Raw genomic sequence first — 27,159 nt, forward strand, 5'->3', positions numbered from 1 at the left:
GCTCCCAACAGTCTCAGGTACCCACCTACCTCAAGCAGACATTAATCACACTGGCACCGAAGAGTAGCATGGTAACCTGCCTCTACGACCATCATCTAGAAGTACATCCACCTTTTGGGAATCCTGCACGGGCCTATCAAGTCCCTTTGCACCTCTGATTTTTGAATTTTCTGCCCATTTAGAAAATAGTCTATACCTTTATTCCTTCTACCAAAGTGCATGAGCACACATTTCCCTATACTACATTTCATCTGCCACTTCTTTGCCCATTCTCCCAATCTGTCCAAGTCCGTCTGCAGACTCCCTGTTTCTTCAATTTTACCTGCCCCTCCATCTACCTTTGCATTGTCTGCAAACTTAGCCACAAAGCCATCAATTCAGTCATCTAAATCACTGACATATAACACAAAAAGCTGTCCCATTACCCATCCCAAGTCACTGGCAGCCAACCAAAATAGGCCTCCTTTATTCACACTCTTTGCTTCCTGCAGTCAGTCAACCTCCTATCCATGCTAGTATCTTTCCTGTTCTACCATGAGCTCTTATCTTGTTAAGGTGACACACACAAGGTTGCTTCACAAAGACCTTCTGAAAATCAACAAAAACAACACCCACTGACTCCCTTTTGTCTATTCTACCTGTTATTTCCTCAAATTCAAAAGATTCGCCAAGCAAGATCTCTCCTTGAGGAAACCATGCTGACTTTGGCCTAGTTTATCATATGCCTCCACATACCCCAAAACCTCAAATAATGGACTCCCACAGCTTCCTAACCAGTAAAATTAGCCTAACTAGTCTATAATTCCCTTCATTCTGCCTCCCTCCTTCTTAAAGAGTGGAGTGACATTAGTAAATTTCCAATCCTCCAGTACCATTCCAGAATCTATTGATTCTTGAAAGATCATTATCAATGTCTCCACATTTTCTTCAACTACCTCCTTCAGAACACTGAGGTGCAGTCCGTCTGATCCAGCTGACTAATCCGGCTTCAGACCTTTTAGCTTCCCAAACCTTAGTAATAGCAACTACACCCATTTCTGCCTCTGACGGTCGATTTTCTTGCATGCTGCTAGTTTCTTCCACAGTGGGGACTGATGCAAAATACTTATTCAGTTCCTCCACCATGTCTTTGTTCCCCATCTCTCCATTGGCATTTTCCATCAGTCCAATATACACTTTTACTCTATATATACTGTACCTGAAAAAACTTTTGGTATCCTCTTTTATATTATTGGTCAGCTTACCTTCATATCTCATCTTTTCTCTCCTTATGGTTTAGTATCAGAGGATCTAATATAAAATCCAACCAATTGATAGATCAGAGGATCTGTCCTGGTATTAGCATGTAAAGTGTGCACACAAAAAAGTTTTTGGCATGTCACCAAAAATTTTGATAAACTTCTACAGATGCTCAAACGAGAAACTGTTGCAGCACAGCCTGGTATGGAAATACCTTTGCCCAGGAATGGAAAAGGCTAGAGCAAGTTGTGGATGCAGAAAAAGCCCTCCACACCATTTAGTATATCCAAATGGAATGCTGCCACAAGCAATCAATATCCAAACACTCCCAGCATCCAGGCCATGTCCTCTCCTTGATACAACCATCGAGCAGGAGGAGCAGAAGCCTTGGGTCCCATACCACCAGGTTCAGGAACAGTTATTACACTACAACCATCAGGTTCCTGAACTGACATGGAAAATTTCATTCACCACTGCTCTAAACTGATTCTATGAGCTATAGACTCACTTTCAAAATCTCTACAACTCATAGCCTTAGTACTATTTTTATTTGCACAGATTGTCTTCTTTCGCCGCATTTGTTGTTTTCCAGTCCTCATCTGTTCATGTATAGTTTTTTATCTATTGTGTTTCTCTTTCTCCTGTAAATTTCTGCAGAAAATGAATCTCAAGGTCATAAATGGTAATATATGCTTATTTTGATAATATATTTAATTAGAATTTTGAAATATAACCGTTAAGATTAACATTGATTAGAATAGGAAAAAAGGAGAGATTAAGGCAATGATAATCACATGAAAATCTGCAAATGCAAATGCTGGAGGAACTCAGCAGGTATGGCCTGAAACATCAACTATTTGTTCATTTCCATAGATGCTTCCTGACCTGCTGAGTTCCTCCAGCATTTGTGTGTGTGTGTGTTGAGTAAGGCAATGATCAGACTTGATATTTGGTTTGTAAGAGGCATCACATCAGGCTGAGGGAGATAGAGAGCATGGAGAGGACTGAGCTTGGTGCAGGAACCACTTCTGCTTCTCACTGCCAAACTGAAGAGGCAGTTCAGAACCAAAAATCCGTAAGGTAGCAGAATAAAAATAGCAGAGGTAAATCCTGAGGGGTATAAGGCAATGAAGGAAAGGAAATGAAATGAAATAACTGGATGACAGCAGAGACAGAACTTTTAATCGTGAAAACTCTCCCGGCTCAGTAATCCTAATTAATGCTGAGCAGCAATTAATGTCAAAGGAATGCAACACTACACCAAAAATGCAATGAAATGCAAGAAACAAAACTCTATAATCAAACCATATAATCCCTGGTTGGAATGCGTCCCAATGAAAGCTGTGGTTGCCAAGACACACTGGAGAAATTCAAGCACTAGAATTCATGTAAACCCCTCACTTCTTACACCATGAATGTGTACTTAATGGAAGCTAAAGGTGTGTTAGTCCTCCAAATACAACCCACACTGTCAAATCACCTGCCCTGGCTTGTTCAGGAAGCCCGGTGTAAATGATCCTATCAGCCAGGCATGGAAGCATCTGAGAGATCATCTTAATAATTACACAACAACAAATAAGGAAGTTAAAGGCTTGTTCCTGAACCCCAGTCAATATTCACCTCACCCTAACTAAAACGGATGACCACATGGCCATCACATTCTTTTCTATTAGAGCTCACTGTGCACCTCATTTCCTCCAGCACAACAGTGACAACACTTGAAAATTATTTTGCTGCCTGCGAAGTGCATTACTTTACATTTTTAAAATCACAACAAAGAAACATTTGTTCAAAACACATCAGAATTTTTTTTCACCCTAATGCTGATCAATGCAGGGCAGGGACTTCTTAGAATAGTAGTGATCATGACAACCCTGGAATCAGTTACAAAAGAATTAACTGAACTAAACAGTCTCTGGTGAGAGACTAGAAGTAAAAGTAATGGCTTCTCTCATCTGCGACACTCTAGTGCCATCTGGCTTCGTACTCCACCTATCCCCTATCCACTGGCAATCACCACAAGCCAAACAAAACATGACCACTCCAGTAGAGAACTGTTAGAAAAGTTCCATACAACATTAGTAACCAAAGAGAAAATCAAAGTGACTTTAATTTGCCTTCATAGTTTTGTGTTTATTTCTCAAAACAGTCAACTTAACATCAATTTCCCTTTTCTTTTCATCTGCAAATTGGTCATTGTTTATATATATGTAGGGGAGGGGAAGGGATGTCAACTCTGTTGGCAAAGCAAGGAATATGGAGTGCAGACTATATTCCGAGTAATACCCATATGACGGACGGTAGCCTCAAAAGTAAACAAAGCAACAGACATGACATTATCTCACGCCTTTGTAATTAAAACCAAATTGCAGGCTGACATATTTTCCAATTAGGGTTCTTTTGGGAAGTATTTTGAAACTAAAGAAAATAAACAGCTTTAACTACAAGCATAACAATGAAATCACAGTACAACCAAATGTAATAGCAAGCTCCAGGTAGATGATTCAAAACATAGAAAAAGGCTTTTCTGATGAAGAAGTGTAGTTATGGCGTACACTGAAACCATTAAACATTTGAGAAATATTTCCAAACTTTTATTACATGTGGATCAGTCTCCAAACCTATATTTCATTACTACATGAATGTCTAATAGTTATGGTTTTCCATTGAGCAGTCAGTATGCTACAAAAAATAATCCATCTGTCCAATGGAGAATGAGGCTTTTCTCCTGTAAGCAACTATAGCAAAATGGTTAAATTACAGTATGGCAATGCAGATTTCTCCTTCTGGTAAAAAAAAATTCCCTCCCCCCCCATCATTCCTCACTCTGACCTTTTACCTCTTCTCATCCATCTATCACCTCTCCTGGGTCCCCTCCTCCTTTCCTTTTTCCTATGGTCCACTCTCCTCTCCTATTAGATTCCAACACCAGCCCTTTACTTTCTCTCACCAATCTGGCTTCACCCATCATCTTCCAGCTATCCTCCTTCCCCTCTCTCCACCTTTTTATTCGGGTGTCTTCCCCGCTCCTTCTCAGTCTGGAAGGAGGGACTCAGCCCAAAATGTTGACTATTTATTCATTTCCATAGATGCTGCCTGACTTGCTGAGTTCCGCCAGCATTTGTGTTTGCGTTGCTTTGTATTTCCAGCATCTGCAGACTTTCTTGTGTTTATAGTTTTGCAGAGGCCTGGATTGTTGAACCAAAGGCAAGAAAGCTCATACCTAAAATTCAGTAAACTGCAATATAAACACCTTGGCTCACTAATGTCTTTACTGGGCCTGGCCCATGGAACAATAGCAATATGGCAATTCTTAACTACCTTCTGATGAGCCATTCCATTCAAGGACATCTGGAGACAGCAAAAGTGATTGACTATGGCAGTGAAGCTCATTTCCTATCCCTTGCCAACTTTGTTTTGCCCGAGTTAGTATTCAAAGCTGTCTGTAGCTACATAAAATAAATGTATTCACAACTTTGCATTAGCCAACAATGAGAGTTGAGCAGAGGATACCACTTACAGCAAATTAAATTAATTTACTGGAGGAAATCAGCGAGTTGTTTGTTATGTCTCCCCTCTCACAGGGAAATGGGGACACCTCTTTTCCCTTATTAGGAAGGGAGAGCGCTTGTGGTATGTCAAATGACCAGATGAACCAGTAGTTTTTGGGGTATTGCAAGTCTTTGTCTTTATTGATGCTTTGCTGTATGCTTGAATGTTCGGTGGGGGGGGGTGGAATGCTTTTTTACTGGTGAAGGAAGGGGGGGTTGTTGCTTTGCTGCTGCTTGTGCATGGGGGGGGAGAGGGGGGAGCAGGGGGGGTCTTTGGGACTCCAACATTTTAACTGTCATTCATTCTTTCCTCTGTTTTCGTAGATGTTTGCCAAATAAAAGAATTTCAGGATGTATATTGTATACATTTCTCTGACATTAAAATGTACCCTTTGAAAAGCTGTTGAAATAGAAATTATAGCAGGGGCTCTCAACCTTCTTTCTGCAGTAGACCAATACCATTAAGCAAGGGGTCTGTGGACCCCAGGTTGGGAACCCCTGAATTATAGCAGCATCTCCCAATAAAAGCAGGGCAAGTTCTCCAGAAAAAAAACAACAAATAAATTTAGTGCAGTCTAGGACACTGAAACTGTGATGCATATGCACTGTCCAGGGCTCAGCCCTCTTTGTTCAGCTTCTTGTCATAACAAGAACCAGTCTTCAGTCCTTAATGTAAATTGCAAGTAATAGTTATTCTGAAGTTAAAAGCTTTGCAAGCAACCAACACAATGTGCTGGCACACAGGGCAGGCTGCTCAAGAAATGCAGTGTAAAATGATGGGGTTATGTTAATTGGGCCTGCATCAAACTAGACAACATTGGCCAAGTTATTTAGTTTTAGGAAGTTTAATATCAATTGATAATAAAACTTCTCACTGTGATGTCTTCCCTGGTCTTCAAATCTTTGTTTCAGCCACTTGATTGAACAGGTTGACAGTGAGGATAACTGATGAATGAAAAGTCAGCACATAGCAGAGTATGCACTAGATAGCAACCTAGTTTACATGCTAAAGTTGCCAGAACTTCAAGGGCTTGAAATATGTCTCCTTATCTCACAGGCAAAGGTACCAGCACTAGAGTACTGAGAAGCAAACTAGTCCTTGCTTTAATCGCTGTGCCCAAGGGCTATGGAGGATCTGTGGGTTAGTATACTCAAGAGACATTGATATTTTTTTTGGAGGGGGCATCAATGAAATGGAGGAATACAAAGCTAGTGCAGGAATGGTACTAGCACAGATCAGCCAACTAACCTTATCCTGCTTTTCTCTCTCATGTTCCTACTCACCGCAGCTATTACATTTCATATTTAAGTTAATGTAAGATAATATTTCCTTAAATATGGTGTTATATTCCATACATTAAAATACATCTTTCTTAGTTTGGATTCCTTTTCATATCTCATTTTCCTTTTTCTCTCTCTGTCAGCCCACATTCAGGAACTTCATTTCAATACTACAGCTCTGAATTTAATCTACCTACTCCAGTGCATTAACCTATGATTCAACCTATGTGCTATTTCTAATCCAGTCTTCTGCAGCATTATGTTGACTTCTCTCCTCTGGCTCAATCGGACCCTATGCACCCCCCTCCCCCAACACCCTGACCCAAAGATGTTGCTTCAAGCTCCAACTAGGTATAGATTATAGGGTCTCAGCCTGAAACACAAACTAGTTATTCCCCTTCATAGATGCTGCCTGATTTGCAGAATTCCTCCAGCATTTGTGTATGTTGGTTAAGATTTTCAGCATGTGAATTTCTTGCGTTTAGAGTTAACCAAACATTACTCTATCACACAAAAGGGTCACTAACTGGCAGTGATATTGGGAGTCTCCAAGAACAGGATTCTGTCTCGTTCAGCAAAGGAAAGTTGAGTTTAGCTGTTTACAAATGTAAACTAATCCCCTCACTCACAGCTGACTTAATACATACTTTTAAATTTATCTTTCACACATTTAATTATTACTCTATTTCATTGCCAGGGCAGTCTTATTTTGCCAGTGGAAAAATTGCTCACTGGGATAATTGCTGGGGTGATAAACAAAGGGTCCATTAATAGCTTTTGATGCAAAACTTTATGTTTTGTGTGTTGTAAGGAAGTAACTGGGAATGGTATATTCACAGGTTAAACGTCATCCAAATCGGGGTCATGTTTTAACCTTTGTTTACTATTGTAGTCTAATTTAGCTTCAAAATAGACTATTTTATTTTTACTTCCTGATTTGTTTATTGGTTTCATTAAACAAAACAAAAGGCTTGGAACTGTATGAACAGATGGTAGCTGGTACTGCCAGAACGTCCTGTATACAGTAATACTGACACCCATCTATCACTTACTGCAAAGCAGGACTATCAGCTACTGAGCACGAATTTGCATAATTGCTACTGGTCATGCATCATGCAAGCCTCCACTGTGTTTACAATACATGTTGACTTTAAAACAATAAGTAACTAGAATTCAGAAAGCCACTTGCATTTTTGTGTGATCTCTTCCTAAAATGTCTTCCTTATCCAATAACTAACCATGTGCATGTGAACATCTCACTCTTTTCATGTTATTGAATGTTTATTTAAAAGCATGAAATTGTCATTCAATTTTCAAGAATACTCAGCAGCCTTCCTAATCTGCAGACAGCCACATCTGAATTCAGGGTGTCCAGACAGACCTGCTCTCTCAAATCTGCCAGGTTTTACATTTCTGGCACCAAACAGCGTACCAGGTATGTTCGAATATACCAGACTTGGAGGCCCACTTCTGATCACCAGCACGGTGCCCTCCCTGTTAATTTCCCCTGCCCTCCTCCCAGCACTTGTTAGTGCCCAGGTTTGACTAAAATGAGCACAAAAAGTAACCTTGCACAGCTTCACTGAAAAGCTCTAGAAACATTTAGCTCCACTTTTCTTTTCACGAGCATATCTCCCACATTAGGTCAGATAGCTTCCGATTGATTGCCTTTCATAAAGCTATTGTCACAAAATATTAGCTTTGTTTTTCTCTCTCCACAGATGCAACCTGACCTGCTGAGTATTTCTAGCCTCCTCTGCTTCTATTTCAGCTATCTTGCACCTGCAAAACTATTGCCAACAGAGCCACAGTTGACATTTTTGTCTGAGGAATACTATTTTTATTCACACTTAAATCGGCGTTTATTTTGGGAACTACTTGTGATAGTATTGGGTTTGCAGACTGCAAAGTTTTAAACTCAAATGACAACCTTGAACCCTAGCTGATATAGATAACTATGGGTACCCTCACTAAAGGGAGGTTCTACAGTAACTACCCAGTCTTTGAAGACTAGATCATTTTCCATCTTTATCACCCGTGGTCAGTTTAGCTGCCAATACTTACTATTTGAGTGGTGGCTCCTTCCCCTCAACAAGGAGCAGATACTTCTGGCTAACTGTGCTGTACTATTCTATGTTCTATATTCTAACAAAGTAGTATAAACACTAATTTTAGTGATACATGCTTAAATCCAGATGAAATTCTTAAAGCTCATTTAAAACTCAGAGGCTTTCTATCTGACAAAAGATTGCCAAATTACAAACTATTTCCAAAACACAAAGGATTTCCAAAACATCAGTACAATTCCTACAAGCTAAAAAGACATACCAACAAGTCACAGACGAACGAAATGTCTGTCGCAGAAATCAAAGGCAGAGGAATGGATTCTAGTCTCCAGTCTTTCTGTTATTCTTCTTGATGATCTTGGACCATTCCCAATAACCCTGCTATTCTCTAGATCAGGGTTCCCAGCCTTTTCTTATGCCATGGTCCCCTATCAATAACTGAAGGGTTCATGGACCCGAGGTTGGGAATCCCTGTTTTAGCTTTATACTGTTTCTCTGCCACAAAGATATGATTTTTTTCAGATATATTATTAAATAAAAGGCCCAAAAGCTTGTAGAGACAGCGTTCCCAGTTATCTACAATTAATGTTGTGAAAATAACTGTTTAGGCACACAAATCTTCCAACTATTAACATATCGGCTACTTGATGTGCTAAGTGACAGTATCAATCTGGTCTGCAAGCTTTCTTGAACTAAATAATTTAGCCAGTGTTGTCTAGTTTGAAACAACACCAATTAAATAATCCATTGTCTTACCTTGCAACACTTGAGCAATTAGCCTAGGTGCTATGAACCAGCACCTGTGTTCTACAGACAGTGTGCTTATTTGCAAAGCAGTCTTTTTAACTTCAAACTGATTAATGCTTGACATGTACATTAACAGAAGACTGGTGCCCAGTTACAACAAGAGACAGGACAAAAAATATTGGTTGGAAGTTTATCTTACTCAAAAACAACCCTGTGACCTCTAGAAGCTTTGGCTGCTACATTAGGGAACTGAGCTTGGAAAAAAAAGAAAGGCTCCCTGCCCCTAGACAATGAACATGCATCATGTACCAAGTTTACTTATCTTTGTTCGTTATACTGTACTTTAAACACTCAATATTATCATTTTATGGATTCACATTTTACCCATTCCTTAGTAATTTCAACAGCTCTGACGTTCATAAATTTGTGCTTTTTAAAATATCACACATCCAGAAATAGTAGGGGACAGAGGGTCCAGTGAGATGGAGGAACTGAGCGAAATACATGTTAGTAGGGAAGTGGTGTTAGATAAATTGAAGGGATTGAAGGCAGATAAATCCCCAGGACCAGATGGTCTGCATCCTAGAGTGCTTAAGGAAGTAGCCCAAGAAATAGTGGATGCATTAGTGATAATTTTTCAAAACTCGTTAGATTCTGGACTAGTTCCTGAGGATTGGAGGCTGGCTAATGTAACTCCACTTTTTAAAAAAGGAGGGAGAGAGAAACCGGGGAATTATAGACCGGTTAGCCTAACGTCGGTGGTGGGGAAACTGCTGGAGTCAGTTATCAAGGATGTGATAACAGCACATTTGGAAAGCGGTGAAATGATCGGACAAAGTCAGCATGGATTTGTGAAAGGAAAATCATGTCTGACGAATCTCATAGAATTTTTTGAGGATGTAACTAGTAGAGTGGATAGGGGAGAACCAGTGGATGTGGTATATTTGGATTTTCAAAAGGCTTTTGACAAGGTCCCACACAGGAGATTAGTGTGCAAACTTAAAGCACACGGTATTGGGGGTAAGGTATTGTTGTGGGTGGAGAATTGGTTAGCAGACAGGAAGCAAAGAGTGGGAATAAACGGGACCTTTTCAGAATGGCAGGCGGTGACTAGTGGGGTACCGCAAGGCTCAGTGCTGGGACCCCAGTTGTTTACAATATATATTAATGACTTGGATGAGGGAATTAAATGCAGCATCTCCAAGTTTGCGGATGACACGAAGCTGGGTGGCAGTGTTAGCTGTGAGGAGGATGCTAAGAGGATGCAGGGCGACTTGGATAGGTTGGGTGAGTGGGCAAATTCATGGCAGATGCAATTTAATGTGGATAAACGTGAAGTTGTCCACTTTGGTGGCAAAAATAGGAAAACAGATTATTATCTGAATGGTGGCCGATTAGGAAAAGGGGAGGTGCAACGAGACCTGGGTGTCATTATACACCAGTCATTGAAAAGTGGGCATGCAGGTACAGCAGGTGGTGAAAAAGGCGAATGGTATGCTGGCATTTATAGCGAGAGGATTCGAGTACAGGAGCAGGGAGGTACTACTGCAGTTGTACAAGGCCTTGGTGAGACCACACCTGGAGTATTGTGTGCAGTTTTGGTCCCCTAATCTGAGGAAAGACATCCTTGCCATAGAGGGAGTACAAAGAAGGTTCACCAGATTGATTCCTGGGATGGCAGGACTTTCATATGAAGAAAGACTGGATGAACTGGGCTTGTACTCGTTGGAATTTAGAAGATTGAGGGGGGATCTGATTGAAACGTATAAGATCCTAAAGGGATTGGACAGGCTAGATGCAGGAAGATTGTTCCCGATGTTGGGGAAGTCCAGAACGAGGCGCCACAGTTTGAGGATAGAGGGGAAGCCTTTTAGGACCGAGATTAGGAAAAACTTCTTCACACAGAGAGTGGTGAATCTGTGGAATTCTCTGCCACAGGAAGCAGTTGAGGCCAGTTCATTGGCTATATTTAAGAGGGAGTTAGATATGGCCCTTGTGGCTACAGGGGTCAGGGGGTATGGGGGGAATGCTGGGGCGGGGTTCTGAGTTGGATGATCAGCCATGATCATAATAAATGGCGGTGCAGGCTCGAAGGGCCAAATGGCCTACTCCTGCACCTATTTTCTATGTTTCTATACATTTAGAAAACTGGTTACTTGGCGGAATGAAGGAAGCTAATAGATCCATATCACAGGTATGTTCAAGGCAGAAGTGGTAAAGAAATAGACACAGCTAAACAACTTGTCCTGGTGCAACATATCATGAATTTCTACATAGTCGATAAGGAAAGCACTTAGGTGACAAGCCATTGTTCTTAAATAGATAAACCCGGTGAGAAAAACAGATACCAGTTTTTGTGATCTAGCAAGTCAGCTGCCATTTGGTTAGGGACGAAATGTACAAAGCTATTAAGCAATCTCCATTTCCTTCAAATTAAAACAATTCAAAGGAACAACAGAAAACTGCAGAATTATAAGTCCATCTTTTACATAACCAAATATCTTTTTATACATCTGTATATTAATAATGACCTTTGCAGAGCCTAAAAATGTTGGTATTTCTGATTAAAGACTGCTGCTATCAAGTTTCACAAATATGCAAATATGAAAGGTACATCTCAGTTCTGAAAAGCTCCAAAAATAAGTACGATAAACCAATGTAAACAGATGTCTACAGCAATAAACAGCAGTTTAGCACTTACATCATTCCTGATGTAAAGCTGAATATTTTGGCTTATTTCATTTTTCTTAAAGTTAAGCTACTAAATTCAAACTGCACTACAAAATCCACATCTGCTATGATGTGGCGTATTTCGGAATCCCAATCTACCAATGCAATTGAAGCAATTGACTGCAATTAAATTACAAATGGGACAAACGTAAATGCTGGCTTTGCCAACAACACCCACAAACCATGATGAATAGAAAATTAAAATTAATTTATTAACCAAGTGAGAGGGAAACGATTTAAGGAAAGAGATAAATGACATAATAACTCGAGTGGCATTTTTTTTAAAAAAGCACATTCACACCCAGAAGGTGGTCTGTACATTAAGGCATCCATTAGTCTTATGAGACCATGGATCTGTGCCTGGAAAGTCTTCACTCTCCAGGGCACAGGCCTGGGCAAGGTTGTATGGAAGACCGGAAGTTGCCTATGCTGCAGGTCTCCCCTCTCCATGACACTGATGTTGTCCAAGGAAAGGGCAATGGCCGATACAGCTTGGCACCAGTGTCGTCGCAGAGCACTGTGTCGTTAAGTGCCTTGCTCAAGGACACAACGCGCTGCCTCGACTGGGGCTCGAACTCACAACCTTCAGATAGCTAGTCCAATGCCTTAACCAATTGGCCACATGCCCACATGGTCTGTACATAGAATAAGCAAAAGGAGTAGTTGATGCAGGAAACATTAACAGCATTTAGAAGGCAGTTGGGCAGGTACATGAATACAAAAGGTTTGGAGCAGGGGTTCTAACCAATTTTATGCCATGGACCCTTACTATTAACCGAGGTGTCTGAGGACCCCAGGTTGGGAACCTCTGGTTTAGAAGGATATCGGCCAAGCACGAGCCAATGTGACTAGCTCCCATCTTGGTCTGCATGGATCATTTGAGCTGAAGGGACTGTTTCCATGCTGTATGACTCGAGTTATGTCATCTTTCAGGAAAAGAGCAGATGGCATTGCAACAGGCTAGAATAACTTGCCTGTCTTTATCTACCTTGAAGTGAAGTTTTGCAGATAGAAACAGCCAGCTACGAAAAGTAGGATATAGGTCTAGACAATCCTTCCTATAAAACCAAAACAAAATCCTGTTGTGTAGTTAAAAACTGTTGTGACCCAACAATATTGAACATATTTGAGGGTATCTTAAACCTAATGGGAAATTTGATTCTGACTTCTCGACCAAACTTTTATTTGTCCTGGCACCATTTTTCATGCACTTTGACAAATAACATCAACTCCAGTGCAACTAATATAATTCTTCAGCTCTGCAGTTTTCAGCCTGGCAGTTCTTATTTATTCACAGAACACAAGGTTCTACTAATCCCATTTCCCTTGGAATTGTGCTACTTAAAAAAAAAAAGACCCAAACTCATTCTCATCCCAGCTTTCATCAAGACCTATCACCTCCCGCACCTTTCTACATTGCTTGGGGAAGTCAAGGCCACACAAGTCACTCTCAGTTTCCTGGTCTCAGGACCAATCCAGTCTGCTGCTGAGATATAAATGAAGGTTAAAACAAAACAACCAATAAAACTGTCAAGAGAGGGCATATAATATAGCAACAATTAGAGGGAAGTTACAAGATTGAGAAGCTTTTAAAAACCAACATCAGGCAACTAAAAAGCCATACAGAGAGAAAAAACGAAATATAAGAGTCCATTATTAAGGATGAGGTTTTGGGATACTTGGAGGCACATGACAAATAAAAAGGCCAAAGTCAGCATGGTTTCCTTAAGGGGAAATCTTTCCTGACAAACCTGTTGGAATTCTTTGAGAAAATAAGGGCAGGATAGACAAAGGAGAGTCAGTGGATGTTGTTTACTTAGATTTTCAGAAGGCCTTTTACAAGGTGTCACACATGAGGATGCTTAACAAGATAAGAGCCCATCGTATTAGAGGAAAGATACTAGCACAGATGGAAAATTGCCTCCTGCCAGTCAGCCAAAGAGTAGGAACAAAGGAGGCCTACACTGGTTGGCTTCTGATGTCCAGTGGTGTTCTGCAGCGGCCGGTGCTGGGATCGCTTCTTTTCACATTATATGTCAATGATTTGGATTACAGAATTGATGGCTTTGTGGTCAGGTTTGCAGACAATAAGAAGATAGGTGAAGGGGCAGGCAGTGTTGAAGAAGCAGAGAAACTGCAGAAGGATTTTGACAGATTGGGAGGATGTGCAAAGAATTGGCAGATAGAATATAGTGTAGGGAAGTGCATGTTCATGCACTTTGGTAGAAGAAATAAATGCATAGGATATTTTCTAATTAGGGAGAAAATTCTAAAATTAGAGATGCAAAGAGACTTGGGAGTCCTCGTGCAGGATTCCTTAAAGGTTAACTTACAGGTCACGTCAGTGGTATGGAAAGCAAATGCAATATTAGCATTCATTTCAAGAGGACTAGAATATAGCAGCATGGATGTAATGCTTTGTAAGGCATTGGTTAGACTGCACTTGGAGTATTGTGGGCAGTTTTGGGCCCTTCATCTACAAAAAGATGTTTTGGTATTGCAGAGAGTTCAGAGGAGGTTCATGAGAATGATTATGGGAATGAAAGGATTAATGTATAAGGATTGTTTGATGGCCTGCGGCCTATACTCACTGGAGTTTAGGAGAATGAGGGGAATCTTATTGAAAACTATTGAGCAGAAGATAGTGGAAAAGTCTAGGACCAGAGGCCACAGCCTCAGAATAGAGGGATGTCCATTTAGAACTGAGATGAGGAGGAATTTCTTTAGCCAGAGTGTGGTGAATCCATAGAAATCATTGGCACAGTCAACTGTGGAGGCCAGGTCATTGATTAAGGTTAAAGCAGAGGTTGATAGGTTCTCGATTAGTCAGATATCAAAAGGTTATGGGAAGAAAGCAGAATGGGGGTTGAGAGGTATGATAAGCAAGCCATGATGGAATGATTGATCAGACTCAATGGGCCAAATGGCCTAATTCTGTTTTATGGTCTTTTGGGTAAATATCTACACAATCTTTCCTCACAATTGATACCCTCTTGAGAAAGTGGTTGATGACAACTTATTGCATGCTGATCTTTAACTAACTGGGCACCCATCACTTTTTACTAATCCAGTAGCTGAGTCCACTTGTTATTTTTTTTGCTGACATGCTGAATTTTAATAGTTCTCTAACCATGCTCAAGTTCCTCCTTTTGTTAGTTGCAGACCAATGTTCAGATGCCAATAAGCTAGGTCAGAATGCTAGAAATTCCAGAAACAAAGATTTTTGACATAAACTTGGTATTTGGAAGTGGTTGAAAGAATTATGATATTTCTGTTATGTTGGGCAAGGTGGCATAAGGATATAGAACTGAATAAATAAAATAAACCAATTGTATTAGCTTACTGGCTTCTGGCACAATTTGAAGTGACTGCTTGTTTATTGAAATACAAACTATACACTACAAGTTCCTTTGTAGTTGAATAATGAAAACCAACGTATTCTAATCAATTAGGTTACTTGTTTGCAAACCAATAACCCAAAGAGCAAAGTGTGTAGTAGAAGAGCCACATGATATATCACCTTTAGGACCTTTCAGAGCTCATTTCTACGTAATCACTTTGAAATGCAGGAAAGAATAAAACTGATACATACTGTCTACTATCTTTGTAACCATAAAACTTCCAGAAATTCTTTACTGTCAACAATGTGCTTTTTATTACACAAGAGACTGCAGATATAAGGATCTGGAGCAACAATGATCTACTGGAAGACATCAATGGATTGAGCAATGTCTACGGGAAGGACAGGATTTGGTGATGTTTTGGGTCAGAACAGTGCATTAGGACAGTGAAGAGATGAGATGGCCAGTATAACGATGAGAAACAACTGAGGAGTTTGAGTTCAATCTCAATACTGCTCTGGGAAGGTCAGTCTACATTTTGTGCTTGAAGATCTGGAGCGAATTGAATTGACTTTATTTCTTACATCCTTCACATACATGAGTAGTAAAAATCTTTATGTTATGTCTCCATCTGAATGTGCAATATGGAAATTATAGTAATTTGTAATACACAGTATATACAATAAGATATACAACAGAACAGTCAATATAGCTTAGAAATATTATTGTGTCAGCATGAATTAATCAGTCTGATGGCCTGGTGGAAAAAGCTGTCCTAGAGCCTGTTAGTTCTGGCTTTAATGCTGCGGTACCGTTTCCTGGATGGTAGCAACTGGAACTGTTTATGGTTGGGGTGATTTGGCTCCCCAATGATCCTTCGGGTCCTTTTTATGTACCTGTTGCTGTAAGTATCCTGAATAGTGAGAAGTTCACATCCACAGATCAGCTGGGCTGTCCACACCACTCTCTGCAGAGTCCTGTGATTGAGGAAGTACAATTCCCACACCAGGCAGTGATACAGCCAGTCAGGATGCCCCTGTAGAAAGTTCTTAGGATTTGGGGACCCAGGCCAAACTTTCTCAACCATCTGAGGTGAAAGAGGCGCTGTTGTGCTTTTTTCCACCACACAGCCGGTATGTACAGACCAAGTGAGATCCTTGGTGATGTGTATACTGAGGAACTTAAAGCTGTTTACCCTCTCAACCCCAGATCCATTGATGTCCATAGGGGTTAGCTAGTCTCCATTCCTTCTGTAATCTACAACTAACTCCTTTGTTTTTGTGACACTGGGAGAAAGGTTGTTTTCTTGACACCACTGTGTCAGGGTGATGACTTCTTCTTTGTAGGCTGCTTTGCCCAATGTAGTATCAAAAGCAAATTTAATTAGCAGATTGGAGCTGTGGGTGGCGACACAGTCATGGGTGTACAAAGAGTAAAGGCGGGGGCTTAGGACTCAGCTCTGAGGGGCTCCTGTGTTGAGGGTCAAAGGGGCAGAGGTGAGGAAGCCCACTTTCACCACCTGCCGGTGATCTGACAAGAAGTACAGGATCCACCTGCACAAGGCAGGGTAAAGGCTGAGGTCTCTGAGCTTCCTGTCAAGCCCAGAGAGAATTATGGTATTGAATGCTGAACTGTAGTCCAAGAACAGCATTCTCACATAGGTATCCACCCTCCCCAGATATGCAAGGACAGTGTGTAGAGCTGTGGCTATTGCATCATCTGTCAATCGACTGTGTCGGTACGCGAACTGTAGGAGATCCAGTGTGGGTGCTAGCATGCTGCAGATGTAGTCCTTGACCAGCCTCTCAAAGTATTGAGCCTGCGGTCTTGAACCTGGAACATTCCAACTTAGCTAACAATGCTATCAACTGACACTGGTGAAGGAAAGTGGTCAGTAATGTTGAGGTTAAACGGTCGGGCAGGAGAAATTGTCTTCAGGCATGTCTGCTTACATCAGTAAGTTTAATGTTTCTTTTCAAAACCGGCAGGTTAGATGGTAAAATGACTCTCTTACTGCATCTCAACCAAGTTGCAGAATAAAGTTAAATTTCCACACATCTCACATGAGCAAGTATACTACTAACTGAGCCAAGCTGTCTTTCCCATTCCAAGAGTGGGGCACATGTTGTAAAGAACAAGAGCACACATTAAACAGTTGAGTTTTCAACAACAAGGAACAGCTTCTTGCCCTCTTCCATCAAGTTTCTTCATGGGCAATAAACCCATGCACAGTACCTCAATATTTATTTAATTTCTTTGCTCTCTTTTTGCATTACTTATTTTTAAAATATATTTCTTACTGTAATTTAGTTTTTTATTATAATACATTGCAATGTACTATTGCCACAAAACAACAAATTTAATGACATACACCAGTGATATTAAACCTGATTCTGATTTATTCTGTTAGTGACTGGTAGAGATTGACTAGAATATACCTAAGTAAAATTAAGATATGTATTTAAACCAATAATGCGCACCTTAGAGCCTCGACTGTTTAAAATTTTTATCAAATACTACACAGTCATGAGAAGGCAATATGATGTCAGCTGAGTAAATACTAAATTAACTAAATAATCTTCAAAAGGGTGGGCATGGAAGTTATATATTTGGAAAGTCACCTGTGATGGAACTTGTAATTGCTTCAATAAATTGGTCCTGAATATGAGTCCTGAAGGAGGGGCTCGCCCCAAAATGTCGACGGTTTATTTATTTCCATAGATGCTGCCTGACCTGCTGAATTCTTTCAGCATTTTATATGTTGCTTTTGATAAATTAGGATATTGGAAGGATTTGCCCCATTTTATTGCCTTTTATTCTTCATTTGTCATAATTTGTTATTCACAGTTGATCTCTGATCCCTTAGCAAGAGCAGAAATCACACTCACAGTGTTTAATAAATGTACACATAACTTTGTAACAACCATACAGTACTGTGCAAAAGTCTTAGGCACACATATGTAGCTAGGGTGCCCGAGACTTTTACACAGCACTTGTCAATGCGGAGTGGACAGCACATTTGTAAATCCGGCTGGAGCAAAGGGATATTGGGAATGGCGAGGTGGAGCACCACAGGAGGGGTGTGGGACAGGTGGCAGAAGAGTGCCAGGGGCCAGGGGTGGGTGGGTGGAGTGGCAAAGTGCAAACACACCCAGCCCAGGGACACCAGGCAAGGTAACTTGATGTCAAACATTGGCTTATTGATTATTAGAGAATGTCTTACTGGTGCTTTCCACTCCCTCACCTCTCCCTTCCCCTTTTCCCAACCATGATTCCCCTCTCCTTGCCCCCTTCCCAACCTCAGTCCACAATAGAGACCTATATCAGAATCAGGTTTATCATCACTCAAATAATGCCATGAAATTGACTTCTTTTTGCTGCAGCAATGCATAAAATTACTACAATACCATGCAAAAGTCTTGAGCAGCCTATCTATATACATGTGCCTGAGTTTTTCCAGTTTTGAATAGAGGAGGCGGAGCGAAGTTAAGATGGCACTAAACGGCAACTCCTTTGCTTGCATCTTCAGAAATAGCTCTATTTCCATCTTTAAAATCTTTATTTTTCTCTTTCAGGGTTCTTTTGAAGACCCTGACCTGGAGTTACATGTTGACTTCAGTTCTTTGTGGGAATGGGACCCACTCTCAGGGTTTCAAGACTGGCCATTGCAGGCAAGGGTTCGGCCTGAGAGTCCGGCTGAGAATTCGGAAGCCCAAGATCTCGGGGCTCTGGAGATCAGTGGATCGAGGGTCTGTGTCACGACAGGAGACCAGTATGTCATCAGGAGAGTCAGGATATCTGCTGTGGGGCCAAAGACCCAGGATCTTTGCGACCTTTCAGACACAGAGCTCAAAAAAAAAGTGACGTAACAGACTTTTTAACATCGTAAACCAGTGAGTTTTTATGTCTCCCCACTCGCTGGGAAAATGGAGACACCTTTTTCTCCTTTATTAGGGAGAGAGAAAGAATCTGTGTTTTGTCAAATGCTTGGTGTAATGTGAAGTCTTTGGGGTAACTGCACATCTGTGTCTTTGCTATTGCTTTGCTCACGCTCCAGTGCTTGGTGATGGTGCCAATGCTTGCTTTTTTTTGCCGGTGGGGGGGGGGGGGCGGGGAGGGGATTGTTGCTCACTGCCGCTTCTGCGCAGGAGGGAGGGGAGCTGAGGGGGACATTGGCGTTCTTATGTTTATCTGTCATTCATTCTTTGGGGCACTCCTCTGTTTTCGTGGATGTTTGTGAAGAAAAAGCATTTCAGGATGTATATTGTATACATTCCCCTGACATTAACTGGACCTTTGAACCTTTAAACGTAGGAATCTGCAGCACATTACAGGCCCTTCAGTCCACAATGTTGTAACGACCATGTAATCTACTATAGAAACGGCCTAGAATTACCCTACTGCATAGCCCTCTATTTGACCTCCATAAGCATTGTTTTGTGATCCTTTCGATGTGACACTTCTGTTGGTGTGAGGCAGAGTATTTAGGTTTTAAGTCAAACATTTAAGTAACCATGTTTGAAACACAAATAGAAACAGGAAATAATCAAAATACTCAAGCAGGAGAAAGATTATCAGCCTGAAATATTAATCACAGACGCTGGTTATTTCTGCTATTTCCAGCAGATTTACATTTTTTGTTGCTTTTTGATCTAAACTGTTAAACTGCCCTTGCAAATAATGCATTAATAATTATAAAAGGAACAATTCTGTTTCTGTACATACTCACCTGTGGTCAATGTACTTTCTGCTTTATTATATGAGATGTCATTGAAGGAGACATGAGAGACTGCAGATGGTGGATATTTGGAGCACCACACAAAACCTTGGAGGAAGCAACATCAATGCAGAGATAAGGATAGTCAAAATTTTGGGATCAAAATTCCCTCCAGCTCTTTGCAAGATGCACTAACAAAATAGGTTGACTGTGCATATGTGAACAATTGTGCTTTAAAAGAAGCTCAGTAACTTCTATGTACTCCAACAAATGCTGGAGAAAAAAAAAGGAGTTTCTGAGCTTTGGAGAACATAATTACATGCACAGTAAACCTGAGCCAGCCAAATATTAATATTTAATAAATTCAAGAGGCAAAGTCCCCTCTGTGATCCAGCCCAAAGAGTTTTGTTTTGCAAATAATCATGGCATTTTCAGAATTTCCCTTTTCAAAGAAAAATGTTCTGATGGTCTAGTCTGAAGTAAATAATTTTATTGCTTTTATAGCCTCCTGCATCAGTTCTGCACTGAGATTATTGTATCTGAATTTCTGAAATGGATTATGAAGTTGCAGTCTTCTAACCATTGAGATGAATATTACCATGTTATAAGGAGTGTTTCAGGGCACACGATGTATTTGAAGTCAAGTAAAATATGAATCACAAGTTGCAATGGAAAACAATCCACAATGAATAGAGTGATGCTTTTGAAACCAGTGAAAATATCTAAGAATACCTTTGCTGCAAAGAGTAAATCTTTGATCTCTGGTCTGTACAGAATAAGTTGATCACTGCTTAGGTTGTGGTTATGAAGCTGTTACAATTTCCCAACATCAGGAGAAAATTTAAATTTAATTTAAAAAATAATTAAGTTTTAACAGAAGAATTAAGCTTACTTTTGGCAAACAATGTTTCAATGAAGCTTTTTCATGTGTCAAGTGCTGAGTGTGAGAGAAGTTGTGAGGATAATTATAGATTAACCTGGCAATTGGAATAGTGACAATCGATTGGATTACTGGTTTCCTACTCGGCCCTATTTTATTCTCCACTGCTGTTGTTGACAAAATGAAGCTGAATGTAAAACTCGTGGTGTGATATTGATTCAATTTTCTTTAAAAATTCTTTATAACATACATAAACTTGCAAAGGATTTATGAAAAGACAAATTATAGGCAATCTTAACAAGGAGGTCTGCGCACTCTACAATGAGTTGTCTTTACTGGGTTTTCAAACACTAAATGTGGCAGCTCCAGAAATGTGAAGTAGACGGAAAATGCTGAAAAGCACTATATTGGTCACACATTATCTGTAGAGAGGATGATGACCTTTCATTTAGTCAGTGTGAGTAAGAAGCAACATCTCTGAAATATAGGTTAAATCCAAGAGGATGACTACATTTGGGAACACAATAAAACACCGATAATCCAGTATTTAAAAACGCAAACAACAGGAATTCTGCAGATGCTGGAAATTCAAGCAACACACATAAAGGTTGCTGGTGAACGCAGCAGGCCAGGCAGCATCTCGAGGAAGAGGTGCAGTCGACGTTTCAGGCCGAGACCCTTCGTCAGGACTAACTGAAGGAAGAGTCTTCCTTCAGTTAGGCCTATAATCCAGTATTTCATTGTTTGGAAATCCTAATGGATCAATATCTGGCTGGCTCATTCAAACAATAAGTCCTTGCCATCTGTGAGCTTCTTATTCACACACTTGTGAGGTTGGCTGTGTGTTACTGGGAGTGTGGGATGGCCATGCATTTGGGGTTAGAAGCATCAGTGGTCCTGAATGTGCAACTAGAGCTGGGTCCAGAGCCTTGGCTAGCTCCAGAATGCTTGTGCATGTCACTTCATAAGATCATAAGAAATAGGAGCAGAAGTAAGCCATTTGGCCCATTGAGTCTGCTCTGCCATTCAATCATGGGCTGATCCAATTCTTCCAGTCATCCCCACTCCCCTGCCTTCTCCCCATACCCTTTGATGCCCTGGCTAATCAAGAACCTATCTCTGCCTTAAGTGCACCCAATGACTTGGGCTCCACAGCCACTCGTGGCAACAAATTCCACAGATTTACGACCATCTAACTAAAGTAATTTCTCCGCATCTCTGTTCTAAATGGATGTCCTTCAATCCCGAAGTCGTGCCCTCTTTTCCTAGACTCCCCTACCACGGGAAATAAATTTGCCATAAATAATCTGTTTAGCCCTTTCAATATTCGGGTTGACACTTCTCAAACCAGCTAAAAAGTATAGGCAAAAGCCCACTGGGATCTGTATCTTGCACTCTTATTAAACTCCCTAGACTCACTAGAAAATTTATTATGAGTATGTAACATTTAAAATTAAAAGCAACAAAAGTAAATCACCAAGTGGTCCAGAAAAGCTGCTTCAACAACACCAAAGTCAAAGATCAGGATCAGGATCAGGATCAGATTTATTACCACCTGAATCTGTCAGGAAATTTGTTAACTTAGTAGCAGCAATATAATGCAAAACATGATAATATAGAAAGAAAAAGTAAAAGTAAATAAATTAAAGCATACCTGTATATTAAGTAGATGAAAAATAGTGCAAAAACAGAAATAATATACATTTTAAAAATGAGGTGGTGTTCATGAGCTTCATGCCCACTTAGGAATTGTATGGCAGAGAGGAAGAAGCTGTTCCTGAATCACTCAGTGTGTGCCTTCAGGATTCTATACCTCCTCTTTGACAGTACAATAAGAAGAGGGCATGTCCTGGGTGATTGGGTTCCTTAATAATGGATGCCACCTTTCTGAGGCACCACTCCTCAGATCTCCAAGATGATGTCTTGGATACTACAGAGGCTAGTACACAAGATGCAGCTATATAATTTTGCAACTTATTGTAGCTTCTTTCAATCTTGAGCCGTAGTCTCCCCGCCCCCCCCCCCCCCATACTGGACAGTGATGCAGCCTGTTAGAATGCTCTCCACAGTACATCTATAGAAGTTTAAGTGTTTTAGATGACATAACAAATCTCTTCAGACTCCTAATGAAATATAGTCGCTGTCTTACCTTCTTTATAGCTACATCAATATGTTGTGTCCATGTTAGGTTCCTCAGGAGATCTTGATACCCAGGAACTTGAAATTGCTCACTTTCCCCACTTCTGATTCCTCTATAAGGATTGGTTCATGTTCCCTCGTCTTACCCTTCCTAAAGCCCACAATCAGCTCTTTCATCTTGCTGACACTGAGTGCAAGGTTGTTGCTGTGACAGCATTTGACAAGCTGGTATATCTCACTCCTGGACGCCCCCTCATCTCCATCTGAGATTCTGCTAACAATAGTTGTATCATCAAATTTATAGATGGTATTTGAGCTATACCTAGCCACACAGGTATCAAGGGAGTAGAGCACTGGGCACACTCCCCTGAGGTATGCCAATCTTGCTTGTCAGCAAGGAGGATATATTATCACCAATCCACACAGATTGTGGTCTTCCAGTTAGGAAGTTAAAGATCCAATTGCAGAAGGAGGTACAAAGGCCCAGGTTCTGTAGCTTATCAATCAGGACTCTAGGAATGATGGTGTCAAATGCTGAGCTATAGTTAACTAACAGCATTCTGGCATAGGTATTTGTATTGTCCAGGTGATCCAAGTCCTGATAATGCTGGATTTTCCTTTAATGCTGTATTTGACTTCCCTGGTCAGCCGTAGTTGAATTTAGAGTTTAGAATTTTTCATCTTTGGGATGCATCAATCCTGCACCTTCTGAATTGCACCCAGAAACTCCAGCCATTGCTGCTCATGCTCTCATCCCTGGTAGCCAATCAACTTTGGCCAGCTCCTCTCTCACATCTCTGTAAATTCTCTTTACTCTGCTGTAATATTGATACATGTCTTTTATCTTCTCCCTCTCAAACTGCAGGGTGAATTCTTTCATATTATGATCGCTTTCTCCTAAGGGCTCCTTTACCTTAAACTCCCTAATCAAATCTGGTTCATTACACAACACCCAATCCAGAAATGCCTTCCAAGGAAGGATAAATTAATATTTGATCATGGCTTTTATGGATACATACCCATGGGTAGTATTCATTAGGCAATAATCAATGTAGAAATCCTTTTTGGTTATGTTCACTCCAACCCAGTGATGACAAATAATGGTGCATGATTAATGTAAAAGCTGACATTATAGAACCATAGAGGATAGATGCCCATTAGATCCACTGTGCCCCTGCCAGCTCTGATCCAAAAGATTAGCTAACACATTGACACCTTCCCCCTATCCCCCAACCCCCACTGCCTACGCTGTTCAGTCACTGGATAAAGATCAACAAGAACAGCATGATGTGAAGTTTTCTTTAACCAACATCCTGGGGTAAAGTGTCATTTAATTGTCCGCAGGAGAGCTCTTACTATATTTGAGTTGATATCCAGATTACTTTTAAGTTTGAAATCTGGAACAAAATGAAAGGTGCCACCGACCTGAGGAATCTTATTAACTGGAGGAGCACTAGGCTGCAGCTGATGGTACATCTCACATGTAGACCAACTTGTTAAAAGGTTTCCAAGGACAACAGTAACTATGATTACCAGAACATCACAGAAGGAAAATTCACTTTGAAGTTTAAGCTGGCTCTGCCAATTTAGCCTCTCTGCTTAAATATAGGAGCTACGGGGAAAGCTGAAAGGAAGCTGGTGGTGGGGGGCAGTGGGGGCGGTGCGGTTGGAGGTGGAAGAGGGGGGAAAATGTGGTCACAGTGAAACTCAAATGTTATGAGTCAGTGCAGACATGGAAATTATGTAGTGTTATCTCTATAATTGCACTACATTGCTGGTAAGTGTTAAATGTCAATAGAAACCATGAACGACCCAGGCATATTGGTTTGTAGGGTTTTTGTAGCACTGTAAAGAACCCATAGTGTGTAGGTAAGTGGTATAAACCAGTAAGATTCGATGAGAATATGGATACAATAATAACAGGAATTAACGTGGGATTGGTATAAATTGGTAGTATAAATCAGCTGAAGTGTATGGCTACGCAAATACTAATTCACTGAGTCCTTTGCAAGTCATGTTGTTTTTGTCTTTTATCAAAACCTCTGGATCATCTCAGTTACAGATTACTCTAATACCATTTATAAACCACACAGATATAAATCCAAAACTGGCAATTCTGTATCATCCAAACATACCCTAAAAGCATTACATGAAAGAGGTTCACTTAGTGCACCCCTGAAGTGATTGTTTATAGATGTACTTAACATAGAGTTACAATGGGGGTGGGGAATAATACTGAGATTTGGGGAGTTAACAACAGGTGAATTGACCAAATATTTAATATTATGCAACAGCAAACATTCAGCTAGGCTGTTGGGAGTATTCAGGAGAGCGCAACCAGGTCAGGTACTTAAATATCACAATTACACTTTTCTTTCTATTAATCAGGTGAAAGACATGTTGAACAGGCACCTCAACCTCCGATACAAAATGTTCAATTGCTTATTTCATTGACTGCATGTAAATACAGCAAGTAGGGGGAGGGTGTGGTTGTATAATGTAATGATATACAGAAGAATATCCGTAAACAAGTGTTACACTAATTCAGACTGCCAGCAGATGATCTTGGGCCACACTAATGTGCTCTGTAATTACATTTCTGTTTCTTTTTGTGGGATTGCTGCAATTAACAGTTTCTCACAATTAACAATTTCTAAAGAGATCTAACACAGCATTCTAGAAATCAGTCACTACAGAGCCAACAAAAGACTCCCCACTGTTAAGCAACATCACCAATGGCCAATTTGCTGCCAGGGATCTTTCAACCAAGACTAACTCCAGGATTACGTTCAATAATAGTGTGCATCGCTTCACAGCATCAAACTGTTGTGAAAGGATACCTTTGTTTTCACATCTTTGTGCTTAATAACTACTCACAGAACACAGACCTTAATTTGGCTTTCAGTTTTTCTAACAGCTTCCATTACATGTCATTAGTAAATTAACTGCTCAAAATTCCAACCATAGAATTAAACGTCAATATATGCCCTTTCAGGTGACTTTGTTTGAACTAAATCTGTGACACATTTTAAAATCATTCTATCCTCATCCATCTGCTTCAGATCTGATCCTACTCTACCTCTATCTTCTACAAGCTCAATCACCTTCCAAGGATCCTTGAGCTCCTCCACCATTCTGAATTTTCACCATCCCCCACCATTTATTTCCCCCTTGTATATTGACCTCTCTTCTCCTTCAATCATATTTTCATGTCAACTCCTTGGTCAAGTTTTTGGCTATCCACCCTCATACCTCCCATGACAAGTTCCCGCTGATGCATCTCAAGTTATCAAAATACTATGCAAATTAAACAGCGCAGCAGTAGAATTACTGCCTCGCAGGTTCAGAGCTGACCGCAAGTGCCTCTTGTTTGGACTCTGTGCATTCTTCCTGTGACTGAATGAGTTTATTCTGGCTGCTTCAGTTTCCACACATGCACTAAGGCATACTGGTTTCCAGGGATTTTCTAGCACTGTAAAGAACCCATAGTGTGTAGGTAAGTGGTATAAACCAGTAAGATTCAATGAGAATATGGATACAATAAAAACAGGAATTAACATGGGATTAGTATAAATTGGTAGCTGATGGCCTGCATTGACTCAGTGGGCCAAAGGGCCTGTTCCCATGTCATATCTCACAATGACTCTATATGCAAGTTGTTTACTTACTGATAGTAGGATCACAGCAAACTGTCAAAACTCACTGAAACCATAAATCCTAGCTGTGCTAACCATGTTTTGAAAGCCCTCATATAGTCAGACGTTTGGGCTGGTTGGACTCCAGAGATTTGGGTGTACAACTCCAACCTGCGAGTGCAGCGCACCACTGATTTAATGCACACATACACAGACTGAAATTTCACAAGTCATTAAACTGTAGCATCTTGTAATCTTGCTGCTGAACGCAAAAGATCCTGTGCTACTTTTTGAAGATCTAAAATTTATTCCTGAATTAAATCACAAATATCATTTATCTGGTCCCTCAATTGTGGAGGCTTGCTGTGTTCAGATTGATGGTCATACTTAATGCATTATAACAGTGACTTCTCTACAAAAAATATTTTGTGATGTCTTGATGTAATAGGGATTTGTAAAGTGCCACATAAATGCTGGCCGTTCTTTTCTTTCTCTTTCCTTAAAGGATATGACATAGTCTATTGTAGATTCTTAAAAACAGGTATTACCCAGCCTACAACAGGAAGTGGACTTGGACCTCTGGTTCTATGTGACAATTTGAGTTCCTCCACCTCAAAGTATATTCACCACCTTTGATCCATACCTGCAGCACAAAGACTCCCCATCTCAGTTGTTGATCCAAACATCCACAGCAGCTGTAAAATACATCTGTTGATTTCACTAGAAGTTTGAATTTACCTTAAATATTATGCCCACTTGTTCTTGATATAATGAAATATCAGAGGAAGCAATTTCACCATCTTACTGAAACTATCATATTCAGCACCTCAGTA

General features: G+C 40.5%; 1 long non-coding RNA gene across 1 annotated transcript in view; it reads left to right on the forward strand.

Moving 5' to 3' along the window:
• Nucleotides 1-19,032, forward strand: part of LOC140190373 (uncharacterized) — a 53,310-nt gene extending 34,278 nt beyond the window's left edge. Inside the window, exons 2-3 of the long non-coding RNA XR_011883595.1 lie at nt 15,280-15,480; nt 18,531-19,032. This is a non-coding gene — a long non-coding RNA (uncharacterized lncRNA). The remainder of the gene's footprint in view (nt 1-15,279; nt 15,481-18,530) is intronic.
• Nucleotides 19,033-27,159: the final 8,127 nt, after the last annotated feature.

The sequence above is a fragment of the Mobula birostris genome, chromosome 2 (assembly GCF_030028105.1).
Source record: "Mobula birostris isolate sMobBir1 chromosome 2, sMobBir1.hap1, whole genome shotgun sequence".
Classification (NCBI taxonomy): Eukaryota; Metazoa; Chordata; class Chondrichthyes; order Myliobatiformes; family Myliobatidae; genus Mobula; species Mobula birostris.